The sequence below is a fragment of the Anguilla rostrata genome, chromosome 5, assembly GCF_018555375.3.
Source record: "Anguilla rostrata isolate EN2019 chromosome 5, ASM1855537v3, whole genome shotgun sequence".
Taxonomy (NCBI): Eukaryota; Metazoa; Chordata; class Actinopteri; order Anguilliformes; family Anguillidae; genus Anguilla; species Anguilla rostrata.
The window spans coordinates 34727021-34746005 of record NC_057937.1 but is presented as its reverse complement, the minus strand read 5'-3'; the positions used below and the strand labels follow the sequence as shown (position 1 = coordinate 34746005).

The following is an 18985-nucleotide window of genomic DNA, read 5'->3' as shown; positions in this document are numbered from 1 at the left end:
CCAAATCTACCATGCGGCACCACTTCCAGGCCAAAATGCTTTTTGGGAGGGATTGCCAGATGAAAGGCTCTGTCATCGCTAAATGTCATTGAAACTTTTCGTTTGGACCTTGATTCTCTGGCAGATGAGACTGATATAGGGCTTTCTGGCAGGTTTGGTATGGTCCTTCGGGGTTGCTTTGCACCCAGTGGCCCAGGGAACCTTGTTAGAACACGTGGCATCATGGAGTCCGTCAGGCACCAAATTTTAAATCAAAATCGGGCTGCTTCTGTATTGTGGTCCACAAAAAATGGTCAACTGACCACAGAATCAAGCTTTTACAATGGCCACCTGAGTCCCCCAATCTATCAGATTGAGCTAAGGAGAAGAGTCTACAAGTGAGGACCAAGGAAAGATCTTCTGAATCTAAATTATTTAAGGTTAAAATTCCGAGCAATGTTATCACAAGAAGATTATATAATTGTCTCATATTGCTGAGCATAGGAAGCATTTGATAAACAATAAAGTTAATTTCATCCAGGATGTTTTGTTCATACAAATGGAGCCAACAGTTCTGGAGGGCATTGTGTGTGTGTGTGTGTGTGTGTGTGTGTAGCTAATCTTTGGGACAAAGACTTTTTTTTATTTATTGGGGTTTGTACTCCACAATCTTTGATTTGTAAACCAAAAAATTCACATGTGGTTAAAGTGCACATTCTCACATTTTATTTAAGGGTACTTCAATACATTTCGGTTTTACCATGTAGAAATGACGGTACTTTTTATAAATAGTCCCCCCCCCCCCCCCCCGTTCCAGGGCATCATAATGTTAGGGACAAATGAGAAGTGTTTTTTATTAGTCGGATGCGTTCAATTACTTCTTTGGTGCAGGTATAAGAGAGTTTTCAGAATCTAGTTTTGATTCTACTCTTTTGATTGCCTTAGGAGTCTGTTATTGGTGTTTGTCAATATGAGGACCTGAGTTGTGCCAGTGAAAGTCAAGCAAGCCATTATGAGGCTGAGAAATAATAAAACCAGAAACAGGCAAAATCGTAGGCTAACCAAAATCAACTGTTTGGAACATTGTCAAGAAGAAAGAGTGCACTGATGAGCTCAGAAATCACAAAAAGCCAGGTAAGCCAAAGAATGACCTCTACAGTGAATAAAATGAATTTAAAAAATGATTCTGCTTCTCCTAGTTACTTCATAAATTAAGACAAATGAACCAGTATCTGTGGCAGCCATACCAGCCCAAGCCATGACACCCCCCACCACCATGTTTCACAGATGGAGGGGGGGGTGCTTTGGTTTTGGGCAGTTCCCATTGGCCTCCACACTTTTCTGTTGCCAACACTCCTATACAAGTGAATCTTGGTCTCATTTATCAACAAGCTGTTTTAGGTGCTTCTTAGCAAACTATAACCTGGCCATCCTGTTTTTGCAGCAAACTATTGGCTTGCATCTTGTAGTGTAACCTCTGCACTTCTGTCTGTGAAACCTTCTCTGACAGATCCACACCTGCCTCATGCCGAGTGATTCAGGTCTGTTGGACAGCTGTTTGGGGGTTTTTCTTCATTTTGGTGAGAATGCTTTGGTCATCAACGGTAGAGGACTTCCTTGGCTTACAATGAGCATTGTAAGTCAATAAAGTTGATGTTGGCTAGCCTAAGGACAACTTATGTCTCAGGTTTTTTTATTTCTCAGCCACATAATGGATTCCTTGATCTTCATTGGCACAACTCTGGTCCTCATGTCGACAAACGCCAATAACAGGCTCCAAAGGCAATCAAAAGCCTATTATCAAGACTAGTTACTGAAATTTATCTTATACCTGCACTAAGGAAGCAATTGAACACACTCGAGTCATTATAAACACCAGTGAAGCAATTTATCCCGAACACTATGGTGCCCTGAAATGGGTGAATGGGGGGGTGGTGATGAAATTTCTACATGGTGCAATCACAATGCATAAAAACAGCCATAATTAAAAGCCAAGATTGTGCACTTCACCCACATATGAATTACAAACTTCACCACATATGATTACAAATATAAAATTGTGAAATACAGAGCCAAATCAAGAAAAGATATGTACTTGTCCCAAAGATTATGGAGCTTACTGTATATATATATATATATATAGAGAGGCTTTTGTTCATGACAAAGGAATGTGACTGTCCATCAGGAGAATCAGAGAAGAGAATGTGGCACTGGAATACTGGTGAAAAGACGAGCTGATTGCTTATTGGCAGTCCTGCTTCTTGGCAGTGTGACAAGCTGATTGGCAGCAGCACAGTGGGGCGGACTGGATGAGACGCTCTCACATGTTGGAGATATGTCACGCTGACTGGTAGAGGCACGCTAGCTAGCCTGCTGGTGATGAGATAAGACGGCTGGATGAGACACACATGGAGCGCAGATCCTGACACAGGGCACCTTTGTGCAGAGGGCTGGGCCTCCCACAGGAAGTCGCTAAAGACCACAATCTGAGTCCAGCGGCGGGAGTCCACCAGCCCACCTGATGTTCATCCCCTCTCTCCTTTCTCCTTTACTCAGAATAATCAGGAAATGGTATGGAAAACAGGAAAAGATGCCCCTCTGCTATGATGACACCTTTTGATGGACACTTATCCCATGGGTGCTCGTGTGCGAGTTTGTACATGTGTATGTGCGTACGTTTGGGTGTGTGCACATGTTTGTGAGTGCATGTGTGTGTGTGTGCTTGCATACATGTGTGTGCGTGTGTATGTGTATGTGTGTGTGTGTGTGTGCGTGTGTATGAGTAGGACCAGCTGTTCTCTCATTTCCTCTACAGACATAACATCCAGAACAAACAGAGACTTCCCTCGCCTTCCTTTATTCTGATGATCTGTCTTCCTTTCATCCCTCTTTCTGCCAAGTCTTCCTTTCCTGTATCTATAATCTCATGCTCTGTTGGCTCTTTTGATTTTTGACGGGGTCCCCCCCCCCAACACCCCCCACCCCAACCCCACTCAGCACCGAGGGGTGATCACAGAACCTCTCAAAAGAATAACAATTCCTAATTGTTAGAATAATAATTTGAAACAAAAACATTTACCTTTGTATTACTTGGTTTTAGAATCTTTTTCAGAGTCCAAAAGCCACTTAAAGAGGCAACCAAGCAAACAAACCACTTCCCAAAAATCACTAGGCTGCAGTGATGCCTGCTCCTGTTTGCCCTGAGTTTATACAAATGCAGGCAGTGCTTTGCAGTGTCCTTCCGATGCCCGGAAAAACAGTTTTTTTTTTTACGGCTGTCCAAGTGCGCCTGCATAGACAGGTAGGTAAATGGTGCAGCTGGGCAGGCAGGCGATCCTCCTGATTCAGGCCGTGGCCTCTTCCCTGGGCGTTAGCCGGCTGAATGTAATAATAGCTGTGTTTATAAGCTGTGTTTATACCGCGGCCCCTGCCCGCATCATCCCTGGGATGCCCCCCCCCCCCCCAGGCGGGAATCAATGAAGCCAGCGCCTCCCCCTCCCTCGCCCCTGCCCACCGCCCCCTCTCGCTCCTCGCCCATTATGACGAGTGGTGAGAGAAGCGCACGTAGCATGTAGCACCTTCAGGGCTCAGCTCAACGGAGCAATAACCTCTGGTCTGATAGAAGCAGCATAAAATAGCATCGCTGGCTCAGTGCTGCATCATTAGATAAGGAACAAGCCCTATTTGGCTCTCTCTATGACAAACTCAGGCAAAAGTAAAAATGACAATCAATGAAAATTAGTGAGTAACACCTACTCTAGACAGTCTGCACTAATACTGAGAGCTCTTATTCAAGCAGAACTAACACAATCTCAATGACCCCATTCAATGCTAAGATAAAGACCAATCATAATGTGTTAGGGGTCAAAAGTTCATACAAGCCTTAAGGTTGACCCCTAGCTCGGACACAACCCCCCTCCTTCAGCGCAAACACACCCATTTCCCCTACTTCTCAATCTCCAGACACGCCCGGCCTTTCAGCCAACCACACAGAAACAGCACCTGAAGAGACACAAGGACCTGAGTGATGTTAAAATCCACACTCTAAAAAGGGGACAGACAATATACAACTTTTTCCAATGTCTTTTTCCAATAACCCAGACTACGTTTGCCAAATTCCTTCCATTGCGTTCTTCCCAAAAAACCTCCTGGAAATGTTAATCAGACAAATACAGATGGATGTGAGGCACGGCAGCCCCCCCCCCCCCCCCCCCCCCCCCCCCCGTTCCACACCCCCCAGCACAGACAGCAGAAAATCTGTGTGGCATAAACATTGTCCTCACGGCCTGCATCTGTGTAGAATCGGTAACTGTGTCTGGATTTGAGTAGGGCTAATATCGCTGTCTGTATTTGAGCAGGCTAATGTCTCTGACTGTATTTGAGCATGGCTAATGTCTCTGTCTGCATTTGAGCAGGCTAATGTCCCTGACTGTATTTGAGCAGGGCTAATGTCTCAGTCTGCATTTGAGCAGGGCTAATGTCCTTGACTGCATTTGAGCAGGCTAATGTCTCTGTCTGCATCTGAGCAGTAGTCTGACGTATTGACAGGCTAATGTCTCGTCTGCATTGAGCAGGGCTAATGTCCTTGACTGCATTTGAGCAGGCTAATGTCTCTGTCTGCATCTGAGCAGGGCTAATGTCCTTGACTGTATTTGAGCAGGGCTAATGTCTCAGTCTGCATTTGAGCAGGCTAATGTCTCTGTCTGCATTTGAGCAGGGCTAATGTCTCTGTCTGCATCTGAGCAGGGCTAATATCGCTGTCTGCATCTGAGCAGGCTAATGTCTCTGTCTGTATTTGAGTAGGGCTAATGTCCTTGACTGCATTTGAGCAGGCTAATGTCTCTGTCTGCATCTGAGCAGGGCTAATATCTCTGTCTGCATTTGAGCAGGCTAATGTCTCTGTCTGAATTTGAGCAGGGCTAATGTCCTTGACTGCATTTGAGCAGGCTAATGTCTCTGTCTGCATCTGAGCAGGGCTAATATCTCTGTCTGCATCTGAGCAGGCTAATGTCTCTGTCTGCATTTGAGCAGGCTAATGTCTCTGTCTGCATTTGAGCAGGCTAATGTCTCTGTCTGCATTTGAGCAGGGCTAATGTCCTTGACTGCATTTGAGCAAGGACAGTGTCTCTGCATTTAAGCAGGGTCAGGCTCTCTGTCTGAATTTCAGCACTTGCATCTGAATTTGAGGTAAGCATCTGTTATCTGGACTGGGTCAGCACCTACATCTGTGAAGGATCTATGTGGGGCCAATGCCTTCATAGGATCAGCATCTAAATCCTGGGGTTCTTAAGCCCAAATAAAATACTAAGCCTTTCATTCATAACATCAGTTCTGATATAAGAAATTTTAACGTGGATACAATCCATCCGTGGGACTCAGTGATACTGAAGCTGCATAGTGTAGATATGGGCATTTAACCATAATGCAGGTGGAATGCAATGTTTCACCCTTGACCAAGGAAAATAAAATCATTATTCAGCAAATGTCAAGCTCTACAAATTGATAAAATTAAGCCTTGCAATTAAGCATTAAAAAGCCTTCACCTTTGTACGTTAGCTAATCAAACAAATAGTCTTCATCATAAAGATAGAGCAGAGGGGGGCGATGAGGTCTGTATCTGCTTCTGGTTCTCATGCCAACTTCTGGCCTTCGTTACTTAATTAGCCCAAACAATTATGCCATCTGACATTTTAGTAGCATTTTTTGGTAAACACATGAATAGCAGCCAAAGACAGTTCTTGTCTCCCTATGTGAATCACTTGACTATGATTCAATCTATGAGTGAACTAGTGTTGGTGTACCCAGCCAATTAGCACATTTAGCCAGGGCAATTGGTGGAAACAAAAACCTGCATACACACCGGCTCGATAGAGGGGCTTAATATTATAGTAGGGAGGTCAAAGCTATTAAATCAATTCCAAAGTGCACTGACAGTTCAGCGATGTTACTCTTTTACTTTAGATATCAGAAATGATTTTGCTAATTTGACTCAATTTACAAGCATTTGTGCCTGTATCAAAATCAATGGGGCTATCATAAAAAATCTAACCATGTGGAAGGCATTATTATACAATTTATCACAAGATCTTACTGTTAAATGTCTCATATGTTAATTGGTTATTATTGATTCATATGTTGGTATATTTCGGTACAACGTTACAGCTGCCAGCGTCCTGAGTGAAACAGCACCGGGAAAAAAACGGTGCTCGCTGTCTTATTCAATATAATCCCCCAAGGAATTTTGTATTGGTGAAATGAACTGTTATTCAAATTTTACCCGACCCCTTGTCTGGACATTATTCCGATTGTTCAATTTCGATTCATCCAAGTTATGCTGACTATGCTAGGAAAGAGGCCCTATAAAATATTCTCTGACATGGCTAGACAGCTAAACCTGTTTGAACAATGAAACTGATATTGTTACACGTCTATCTTTGCCAAGATCTTGTCTACAGTGTGGTATAAAGCATTTTAGTTTTCAGTTAAATTATGTTTGAAAGGAGACATACGCTGCCTTCTGGATTGCCTTCTGGATCTTCAAAGATTTTTTTACATGTATTCCTTCACCAAGATCTTGTCTACAGTGTGGTATGAAGTATTTCAGCTTTATGAATGGGTGTTCTTTTTATAACAGTGAAAACGGGTCGATTCGGGTCCCCAACTGCAATGGAATTTTGAAGCCACAGGACCACTAGATTTGAAACTGACTGAAAATAAACTGTCAAAATATGTTTTCTGAAGAATCGCCAGAACAGGTGTGACTTCCCTAACTATAGGAATACTATTCAAATCTCAAGCATGTGGCACACCAGCTTCCCCTGTGGCCAATCCAGAATTGCATGCATCAAAATCATTTGGAATCAATTTAATTGGTTCACATGATGCAGCTCCCAATATTTGCTTCCATCGGAGGTTTGATGGTGGGGACCTATGCCACTGTATAGCTATGGATTTGATACATATGCCACTGTACAGCTATGAACTTTATATATATGCCACTGTATAGCTATGGATTTTATATATATGCCACTGTATAGCTATGAACTTGATATATATGCCACTGTATAGCTATGGAATTGATTGAGGTCTGGTTTAGTTGCACTAGATATAAAGATCAGGGATGCGGATAGGTGTGCATGAAAAGTCTCCTAGGTGAGACCTCTGAATAGACCTATATTCCATTCCTAAAAGTCACCACCCATCCACATATTCCTATTCACAAAACCTAAATCTATTCAAAAGGATCCATCCATTCATCCATTATCTAACCCTGGGGGCTAGAGCGTATCCCAGCATGCACTGGGTGAGAAGCAGGATTACACTCAGTCCATCACAGGGCCCACACACCACACCATTCACTCACACACTCAATGGGCAATGTAGAGTCTCCAATTAGCCTAAGCTGTATGTCTCTGAGCTGTGGGAGGAAACTGGAAGGAACCTGCACGGACACGATGAGAACCAGCTACTACACACAGAAAGACTGTGAGGCAGCAATGCTATCCACTGGACCACCGCCGAAGAAACATGGAAATTCATTTTGATACTCACTATTGTCAATTTATAAACAAGCCTGGTGAGAAATATGTCAGAACTGTATTTTAATTGTCCTGGCAAGAAATATGTCAGAGTGAAGTTTCAGTTGGTCTGACAATTTCATTTTTGATCAAAATAACTTCATGAAGACATCTGATCCTAACAGACGCATAAGTCCAAAGCAGCGCGGTAACGTGAGAGCTTCATTCAATGGCGCTTTGTTTGATGTAGCGCAAAAAGAGCTCCTACATATCTAATGGGTACCATACAGCCCATACCCCCAACAATGTCTTCCATTGTGCTTCTAGTATGGACCCTTTCCAACAGTGCATATCTGTTTAAAGACTGACTGTTAACAAAAGAACAAGGGGAAAAATGAATTGAGTGGCACAATAACAGGGGCCTTGGCATAAGGCATTTGGCGAGTTTCCATTAAGCAGGGGTATAATTAATGGTATAAGCTATGTTATGTGTATACACTGCGGCCACGCTGCTCCAAACATCGACGGAAACTTGAGAATGGGAACTGAGCGCTGCGGCGAAATCTGTGCCGTATCCGGCCCGGTAACAAGGGGGACAGAAGCCCGGGCACGTGCGCGGCTGTTTTAGCTACCAGAACCACGGAGCTCAGTTAACCGTTGGCCCGAGGTGAGACTGGGGCAGCAGAACCATAGAGCTCCAGTTAACTGAGCGTGAAAAATTGGGTGAAGCAGTGTCTGACTTTCAGTCAAATAACTGTCAGGCTCTGGCTAACAGGGCAGCATAATCCAACAGCTCCAGTTAACTGAGGCCCGGGGTGATGTGACAGGGGCACAGAACCAAAATCTCCAGTTATAGCTTTAGGCAATCTGTTGAGCTTAGAAGGGGAGATGAGTGGCCACATACAGGGCCTCATAACTTTAGGCATAGCAGGGTATAATTATGGATAGCAGCTAGAACACTGAGCTCCAGTTAACTTAGGCACAGGTGAGAATAGGGTGCAGCAGACCCTATCGGCTCCAGGTAACTAAAGGGACAGGGTGGGCTTTAGCTACCAGAACCACGGAGCTCAGTTAACCGTTGGCCCGAGGTGAGACTGGGGCAGCAGAACCATAGAGCTCCAGTTAACTGCAGGCCCGGGGTGAGATTGGGGCAGCAGACCCACATAGCTCCAGTTAACTTTAGGCACAGGGTGAGTTAGGGGCAGCAGACCCATAGAGCTCAAGTTAACCATAGGCCCGGGGTGAGATTGGGGCAGCAGAACCACACAGCTCCAGTTAACTGCAGGCCCGGGGTCAGACAGGGGCAGCAGAACCCACAGCCCCAGTTAACTGTAGGCCCGGGGTGAGATTGGGGAAGCAGACTCTTAGAGCTCCAGTTAACTGTAGGCCTTGGGTGATACTGGGGCAGCAGAACCACACAGCTCCAGTTAACTGCAGGCCCGGGGTGAGACTGGGGAAGCAGACTCGTAGCGCTCCAGTTAGCTGCAGGCTCGGGGTGAGACTGGGGCAGCAGACCCACACAGCTCACATCTGCTGTAGGACATCGGGGGAGAAGGCGGACAGAGGACACTGATATGGAGGAGGATACTGCTGTCAGACAGCAAGATATTCAGTACGATTCGTCTTCTGTTCTTTCTGCTCTCTGGCATTTCTCTGCTTAATATTCTGACACTGGGTCTACGCGGTAATACAGTACTTTCACATTGCCTTAATACTTGCAGTCTCTCTCCCTGCTTTAATACTTGCAGTCTCTCTCTGCTTTAATACTTGCAGTCTCTCTCTCTGCTTTACTACTTGCAGTCTCTCTCTCTCTGCTTTAATATTTGTACACTGTGTCTCTGATTTGACACTCTCACACAGCTGGTACTAGGCTATTGAACACTTCATTTGAATCCTCAGAAGAAATGTTGTTTTAGTTGAATCCTCAGAAGAAATGTTGTTTTGGTTGTGTTGGAAAAACACATCTCCGAGGCATGTGTTTATGTGTGTGTGTGCGTGCGTGCGAGCGTGTGTGCGTGTGTGAATGCGTGCGTGTGGATACATTATATTCTACCCCTCTCATTTGGATGTACTCCAGGTACACTGTACACAGAACTAGCAAAAAAAAAAAAAAGGTAGGCGGACAGCCCAACCTACACAGCGGTCCTGACACAGCAGTCCTGAAGTGCACCCACAGAAAATAAGATAATGATGCCCCTCTGGGCTAAGCACATGAGAACCGTAACAAAGGAAACAAAAGGTTTTTTACTGTTGATTACACATTGGTGCAATTACAGATGATGCTCCCCTCCTCATTCCCCTAAGAGCTATGCCAAAGCCCAGCTCCCCACCTACTACATGAACAAAACACTGATTCCCATAGACAATGCTACACCCACTTGGCTAGGCAGGCACACTGATTACTGGCCAAGGCTGCTGCTTCAAAGAGAAATTAATACTGAAATATTTCATTGGACTCCTGTGACTGCAATTCAATGGCCTTCTCCTCACCGTCTCTCTCTTTCCATTGTCCACATAGTACAGGTCAATTACAGCCCATGCGTAGAACGCTACGACACACTGCAGAACTGGAGTCTCCGAGGAGTGTTGAAGAGACCTTCACTGGCTTTGACCATGCAGTTCTGCAATCAGTCAGTGAAGGAGAGCTTTATCTCTCTCTCTCTCTCTCTCTCCCTCTGACATTATTATAAGTTTCCATTCCATATGTTATATAGCAGCACTGATCCATCAGCTCAATTTGTGGCCATGCCTGAAATTAAGCTCATTGCAATTTAAACTAATCTGAAAGCTCTGGGCTAACTCACAGCCAGGCTATGTGGGTCCTGCGATTTCAACCTGAAATTTAACCGTTTTCCTTTTTTTTTTATCCCAATATTAAACATGAACATGATCTCCAAATAAGAGTTCAGGGGATTTTGCAGATGTTTCCCATAATGGCTTGAACCTTTTTTTACCTATTACGTTAGAAAACTGAAAGTTTCACCGTGTCACAATATGATTTCTTACTGGCACGAAGCCAAATGCTAATGGACTTCTTACTGAAGCCATAGGCAGCGATGGAGGACAGAGACTACACAACCCACACATCTCTGATTGGTGAAACTGTACATAGGGCAGCATGAGGTATGACACACAGGCTGATGAAGTACTTTTCCCAAACCATACCACCCTGCAATCCATTCTTCTTCTTCTCCTCTCTATTATTCAAAGGGTCCGTGAGTGTGCATGTGCACACGTGGGGGGATGTGTGCGGACATGCCTAGACATTGGGTGATAAATAGGCATGGTGTAAGTGTGGCCTCTAGTGTTGAAATAGGTCTCCCTCATGCTGCTTGGCTGTGGAGCGTCATCTCAGACGTTTGGAAGTAGTGGCATGGAGGTCGTACAGTATGTACAAAACCACACTTAAACATGTTATGCCATTTAAATAACACTGGATATTAAAGGACTCCATGAATTGTGATCATGTAACCAATAAAGTATCAATAAAATATTCTTGCATTGAATCACATAGGCTTCGGTACAGTAGTAAAAGTACTACTGCTTCAGTCTTTGTCTGTCATCTCGCATATCATGATGCCAAACACAATTTATAGCTTGCTCAGGAGTGAGCTTAATCTCTGGGTTCCAGATCCAGATTATGACCTCTCATTCATTGATTCATTCTTTCTTTCTTTCTTTCTTTCATTAATTACTTAATTTGTTCATTCATTCTTTCATTCATAATGCATTCTGATTCAGACTGGCCTACAATGCTGCTGATATCCAAGAATCAGAGAAGTACTATAATCATAACACGCACATGCACATACACAAACACAAGTACCCACACAGCTGACTTTCAGCACTGCTGGAATAGGCTGGACTCCACTGGCACTGCTAGGCTGCTGGAAAGCATTTTATTTGGACTGACAGAATTATCAAACATTTTTGGCACGAACCAGAGCAAGGCACTCACTCCATGTCTGGAATAATCATATTTGTAACCATAACAAAGATATGTGGAATAAAAAAACAGACTAGATTTCCCAAGCCCGTTGAACTTTTTCAATGAAAAATGAAGTGCCCTGATCATATTTGGTAACAAATAAATTATATCTCCGGTGGAGAGCAAATTATTTTCCTCAGCAGCGCATAACGCCTGCACTATGGAGTGAATTCAGTGCCAAAAAACTGTCAGCCGCTCATATATGCTTAATTTCCAACATATGTGAAATCACTCAATACTGTATCAAATATGGAATTTTACAAATGTAGTTGCATAGAACAGCGGATGTTTTTTTTTTGTTTTTTTTTGTTTTTTTTGTATGCGTAACACAAGAAATGTTGCTTGTTATCAGGTAGTCTACTAGCAATGGCAAGCAAATGATTACTTCAAGTGTACCTCAGGCTTGCCCATAATATTAAACTCAGGAAATGTCTTGTTATGTTGCCTTCGATCCATCATTCCATCCATCCATTATCTAACCCGCTTATTCCTGGTCAGGGTTCCAAGAGATGATGGAGTGTATCCCAATGTGATTTGGGAAAGAGGCAGGAATACACCCTGGACAAGTTGCCAATCCATTGCAGGGCACACACACCATTCACTCGCACAATCATACCTAGGTGCAATTTAGTCTCTCCAGTTAACCTAACCTGCATGTCTTTGAACCATGGGAGGAAACCGTTGTACCCAGAAAAAACATATTTCTCTATGTTGAATGCATGGTGCAGTTTAGAATGCAAAACATTAGCTATAAATAGCATTCAGTTTACAGCTCTGATTAATATGTTAATCATTACAGTCTAATATGTTAATCATTACAAATGATTAAATACAGTCTCACAGACCCACTGACATGATTCCAATGAGCCAAGGGTCTGCAGTCCCGGTCTTAAACAGCCACAGGGTGTGCTGGCACTCATTGTTGCTCAGTTCCCAACTGATCAGTTAAAGCAGTTGATTACATTGAACTCACCTCATCTGGTTTCTTGAGTCTGAATTGGTTGCAGATTTTAATGTGAAAACAAAAAGCAGCAGACCTTGCAGCTCTGAGGACCAGGGTTTATAAAAACTGAAAAGAGCACTGCACTCACACAGAGATTTGGCCCACAATGCTTTGTGCTATCTAGCAGCAATAATGTTCTGTTGGTGTTAAGAAGAGCTCTGCCAACATAATTAGGAAACTTATTTCACTGCCACTCATGTGTATCGTGTGTCTCAGACAGAAAATACTGACCTGAACAGTAAACTTGAACTGGGTTAGCCGCTTCTGGGAATGATCTGACTTTGCCATATAAACCCTAGAATAACACGTACATGTTTCAGCTCTGATGCCTATCTAACTGGTAATGGTGAAAGGTTTTAAAAAATAGTATTTTTAAAAATGTTAAAACAATAAGATGCTTTGAAATACTTTAACAAAATATTAATGCTGAGCGATTGTTTTGAAATCACTCAGAGTTACTGGTAAGACAGCCCTTATAGGTTAAACAGGGTAGGTGGATATTCATTAACATACAGTACATACTGTCCATGTAAGGAGAGGACACAAATGTGCTATTACGGTAATGTAAGCCCCTGTCAAGTCTGTCATAAGTAAGCTACTCCTACTATAGTCCTGTAGGATCTAATACCATTGCAGTTATATGAAATCTGGCATCAGTGTATCCCCAACTCTAACTGGACCTAGCACCAGTGCAGTGGGTAGTTCCATACTATTCATATTTATCTTGGAAATTATTTTGAGTCAAACCCTGAGGTTATAGAAAAAACAAGTCAAAATATGGAGTTTCTTGGAAAGCTACAAGCCGCACAATTAAGATTAGCATCTGCCTCTACAAGGATTAATCATAATTTAAAATAATAATAATTGAAAAACAATTACCCTGTGATTTATGGACTGAAAAAAATTCTAAACATAAAAAAAACATCCAAATGAGGGTAAAGTATTGGACACGTCTCATTTGCTGAGAAGCGTTAATTATGCAGCTCCTGAGTGATTCAAATGATGAAGGTGCTTACCAAAAATGTAGCCTGAGTCCAAGAGCTGTATCATCACTAGTTATTGTTGGCTATGTGGCATTACATACTAGGACAAGGAGTCTGCAACAACAAGACCTAGCTGCTTTCATCCCATGGGCGCAGGGCATGCTTAGGCTTCCCATGGTATTGTTACATAAGCAAAGTATCTGCTACACCACGTCAATACTGAAAAATGCATAGGAACCTGCTGAGCACGTCAACATGACGATGCATCTCAGGTACATGCAGAAAATATAAAACAAAGGTTTTCCAACTGGGAGCTTTGGCATTCCGATTAGCACAAAGTTGGGCTCTGTGTGATGCAGTCTATTCAGGCATAACAACTTAAAAAGTACAGGAGAGGTTGCACAACCTGTTCAGAAGGTACTGGCTGCGAATTAGAGATGGAGTCACGGAGATCACCGCGTCAGTGGCTGTTTCTATGGCCCTTTGAACGCAACTTAACTTTGCGGAAAATAGTAACAGTAAAGCGTTTGATCGAAACAAGGGAGGGCTCAATCGCCACGCATCAAGTCAAATACGTGTTTGATGTAACGGCTCCTCTGGTCATCGGATGTGAACCAAATATAGCATGTCCCAGCTGCTGTGAACCGTGCGTAACGCACTGTGCATGACTAAAACTGCGTTTTACCTACGGCTAATAAAATCATAGTGTGCATTTCAGTATGTTTATAGAATTGCCCCAAACCCTTTTAATACGGAAACTGTGTTCAGACAGGGTCAAATATTCTTAATTTGGGCTGGAGACAAACAAAAGCATTAATAAATGTTTACGTGGTCAACACGCACTAGTGGAGGTCTGAATCTGCTAAATGCATGTAAAACCTTACATGTACTCCAGAGCATGTACTAAGGTTTTCCAATGGAAAATGCATGGACTACTAGGTGGACGTGAATTGTAGGCTAGTCACTTCGAAACGAATTCGTACAGCACACGATATAGAGCTGCATTAGTAACCTGGCATACCGCCGTTCTATACTCAAGCCCTCACATTTCAAGTTCAGTGTAAGGATACAATGTCCCCCTGTACGTTATCAGCCAAAATTGAAGTACATGGCGTCCTTCCATGTGCACGGTGCAGAGAATGACTCACCCGTGCAGAAGCAAGTACGATCAAGACGTAAACAGTGCCGCTGACAAAAAACCTTCTTTAAAAATCATGTTCTCAGATGCACTCTCAAGCCGCTATTCTCTTTCATCTCCCAGCCTCGTGCAGTCTCCCAAGTTTAGATCAGGGGATTCCCTTCCAGCAAAATATAAGCAGTTAACTACTACGCTCCCGCTTTTGTTTTTGGTTTTTTGATGGGGTGGTTAACGAATGAACGTGAATATCAATTTAAGTCCTTAAATTAAATCAAATCAAAGTGTATTTGTCATACGTCCACTGCAGCATGTCAGCAGATGTCAGCTGGCAATTAAATGCTCTACGAACTACCTCATTTGTGGAAAGGTAATAAAAAATATAAAGATTAAAATAGAATAAAAAATGAAACAGGGTAAAATAAAAAGTACACTAATGTACATTGCATATATACATAACTGTACAATTAAACATTGTATGCAGAACATAAATACAAAATTGAAAAGAGATATTAAAATACAGAATTTCTGTTATAAATGATGATGTTAAAAATACAGAACTGAACTGAGATTGAAATATGCACAGTTCCGTGAATGCTATGGCATAAATGTTTAGATGAGTGAGTATATGTACCGATAGCAGGAGCTATGTACAGTTAATACACTGGAGACACTGGGTGTTTTAACGTGTGTGTGGGTGTGTGTGTGGGCCGGGAGGCGGGGGGGAAGGGGGGGGTGGGGGGGGGGGGGATTGGGGTCCAGAGGTCAGCAGCCTTATGACCTGGAGGTAGAAGAAGCTGTCTTGGAACCAGCTGGTCCAAGACTGGATGCGCTGATACCATTTGCCAGATTGTAGCAGAGAAAACTATTTCTGTCTGGAGTCCTCGATGAGCCTTCTCCAGAAATCTCCTAGAGTAGATGTCCTGTATAGCTGGTCGCTCTCGCCCTCTGATGAGCTGGGCTAATTTCACCACCCGCTGTTGTAATTATAAGGTACTAATAGGTTAAATTAGTTATAGGTTACAGCCATGTACTGTTTACACTTATGTTGTTTTATGGTTGTGTGTTCTCGAGTGGTGCTGTCCAGCTGCACCATGATTGTTGGAGACTGTTGATTAATGGGGAATATATTGTCAAAAAATGTGCTGAGTGAGCATTCATTTCACCCATTATTTATAGCAGGTTAGAGATGTCTGAAAAAATCAGCATCCACTTCCATGCTCAATCAATTTGTTTCAGTAAATCAATGTGTTACAGTAAAATATTAAGTGCGCAATGTTGGAATATTTTTCCAAGGTAATATTATGTTATATAATCCTCAGCTAAACCCAGCTAGAACAAAATGTCACTGCAACTTCACACAATATCGCAGTAAGGTTATGTAAGGTTGTGGTGTATAACATTTTTTACCACCTTCAAAATAAGAGCTTTCCAGTTACTGTATGTTGTAAATAGATCCAGATCACATGCATGCTATTTTTAGTTAGAAAACACTTTAAGGACATGAATTATCCTACGAAACCATAACAGTGAGGGCTGCTGGATGGCTCATTCACCACACAGTGGTGCACGGATAAGCCTCATGGTGCCAGATCAAATCCGAACCGTGCCAGTACCTGCATAAGCCCAATTGGCGATTTGCATCACCCACAGAATGGGAGGGTTCTGTGAGATAGGATTCCGCATGCATTGCGATCTATCAACCCCTGCTGTCCAATCAGGTGCATATAGATTGCACTCTAAAACTGCATATGAAAGGTCTTCCTCTGATTGTACTCTATGCAAGCTTAGCTGTATTGGACCATGTGAAAAGAACCGGCTGGCAACACCACATCTTTTGGAGGTGAACCAACACTCTCCCAAATTGACAATGGGGTCAATGTGCATGACGAGCAGCCATTTCAGACTGGGGAGGGAATTGGATATGCTCAGCCCTGTGTTGGTTAGAAATTTTAAAAAATCAATAAATAAACACTAGAGCACATTTCAGGAGGGCCAAAAACATTTTAATGTTGTTTAACACTTTAGAAATGTATAGACATATTGTATTCACCAACACATGGTGTTTATTTATTTGTCTACACCAGGGCTACTTGAACTCGATCCTGGGCCCCCATGTATATTGGGTTTTGTTCCAGCCAGTTGCTACCCCTGATTTGAAACAAGCTGTGAACTGTTCAAAATTACACACTTTTATTGTCTAATGTGTGATGTTTACCCTCTTAAGGCCCCATTATGTAACCAACAGCTACTCAGCCATTAGCAAATGTTCCATATTCAAATCACAGGCCTTTTAACCAGTCAGATGAGCTCATCTTTTATTTAATACGTTATATGGAAATTGAAACATTTGACACATTTACCTGATGTTGAAAAACACGACATAATTTAGAAAGTGACTTTTATATTCATTGTCTTATATCGATCTATTTTAGGTCTACTATATGGCCAAAAGTATGTGGACACCTGACATCCAGCATATCATCCAAAATTATGGGTATAAATATGGAGTTGGTCCACCCTTTGCTGCTTTAAAAACCGTCCCTCTTTTGGGACGGCTTTATACAAGATTTTGGACCATGCGTGGGGAAAACTCAAGGATAAAGTTCTATCAATTTGTTAACATGATGGTGGTCCAGAATGTCAACAGTTCAGTAGTTCGTCCCAAATAATGCGATGAAAAACACGTTTTCAACGTACTAAAATGGCAAGTTACTCACACATACAAAGCACTGCCTATTAGTCATTAACTCAGATCTAGGCCCGCCATTAAAAGTATTGATATCAAAATTATATAGTATTGATATCAAGTAACATGAAACAATATTGACTATCTTAGCTCAGACAAATTAAAGAAGCTGTATTCCAAAGCAATGCTACCCAATGCTTCCCAAATTGTTTCAAGTAACTTGGCCCTCAAATGTGTTTGCAAAAAAATCATCAAATATGTTTTGATTCTGTGCAAAATATTACTATACAAAACATAATGATTGTGATTGCACTGGTTATTCCTTCTGCTATCAGCCTCTAGGAGCAATAGGCTTCTGGCCTCTTCAACCTCAGACTAAAAGGCTGAGTCCAGGTCAGTGGACTGGCCTCTCCAGTTATGTCTTTGATTGGGAAGTTTTATTCATGTACTAAGACTGGTCGTTTGGTCGACTGTTATCCCCTTGTTAGAGCCCTTGTGGGAGTATACAATGTTGACTATCTTGACGCAAGATGAGGTAAAACTATCTGAACACTGGGTGATAAAGTAGTGCAGTTGACATATAACTATAAGCTGTCGTTACATTGTGGTTGGAATAGCATACAGTGCATACTATATCATACTGAAGGAATATCAGGAGAGTTCAGATTACTGCTTGGACCAATTTATATTCTAATGTACACATTAATTTAGCACTACAGATGCTGAGAAACTACAGCCTATACATATTCAAACACACACATGCACAGGCGTGCACACACTCACGCACACACACATACACGCGCACACACAGACACATATACAGTTTGTGGGTACAGTCCAGTCCACAATGAAACTATCTCTTCATTAAAGTCTAACATTTTCAAAGTGTAAGACAACTCAACTGGACACATTTGTTGCCTGAATGAGCCATTGTTTGTGTGATCTGTCCCCAACCTATCACAAGCTCAAGACAGATTTGGCTGTTTATAGCTTTGTTTTTAAAAGATTAACAAGTACTGATTTATTAACCAGGAAGTCAACCATGATGTAATTTATTTTCAGCATTTTTGCATTTATGCCCAAAAACTCTCTGCACTTTGTATATCCTTGGATAATTCAACAGCTTAATAAAAGCAGCCAAATGGAGAGATCATAATCTCACCATTGAAACAAAGAAGACTTCTTTTCAAATGCAGTGCCAAAAACAATGTGCTATAGTGTCAGACACAGGTCCTTTGAGTGACACACAGGATAGATATATAGACAGACAGACGGACAGACAGACACAGACAGACAATTTATTAATCCCCAAAGGAAAATTAGTTTTTAATCATAAGCAGCTTAATACATAATAATAAGATAAACAAAAACACAAGAGACAGGAGACCAAAATGTGATCCATTCAAACTTGCAGTATTGCTAAGGAATTAGACTGTATGTCAATGCTGTGTCATCACTAACACCACAACATACATGTTCTGACTGCCTGTTGTGAAAAGATCAGACTATCTGAGTATACCTAGACCCATTGAAAATCCTTATGGAGTGACAGAGTCTATTATAACCCTGAAACTGCACTTTATTTGCGCAATTTGAAATACGTACAATATACATGTGTATAGAAATATATACAGGTCAACAAACATATTTAACAAACAAAGAATGAATACATCATATATGTAATAGTGCTT

General features: G+C 42.2%; 1 protein-coding gene across 1 annotated transcript in view; it reads right to left on the bottom strand.

Annotated features, from left to right (window-relative positions):
• The window catches only part of LOC135255125 (zinc finger protein 469), a 209904-nt gene extending 195172 nt beyond the window's left edge, over window positions 1–14732 (bottom strand). Inside the window, exon 1 of the mRNA XM_064335890.1 lies at window positions 14619–14732. The gene's annotated coding sequence lies outside the window, so the exon portion shown is untranslated. The remainder of the gene's footprint in view (window positions 1–14618) is intronic.
• Between the last annotated feature and the right edge of the window lie 4253 nt (window positions 14733–18985).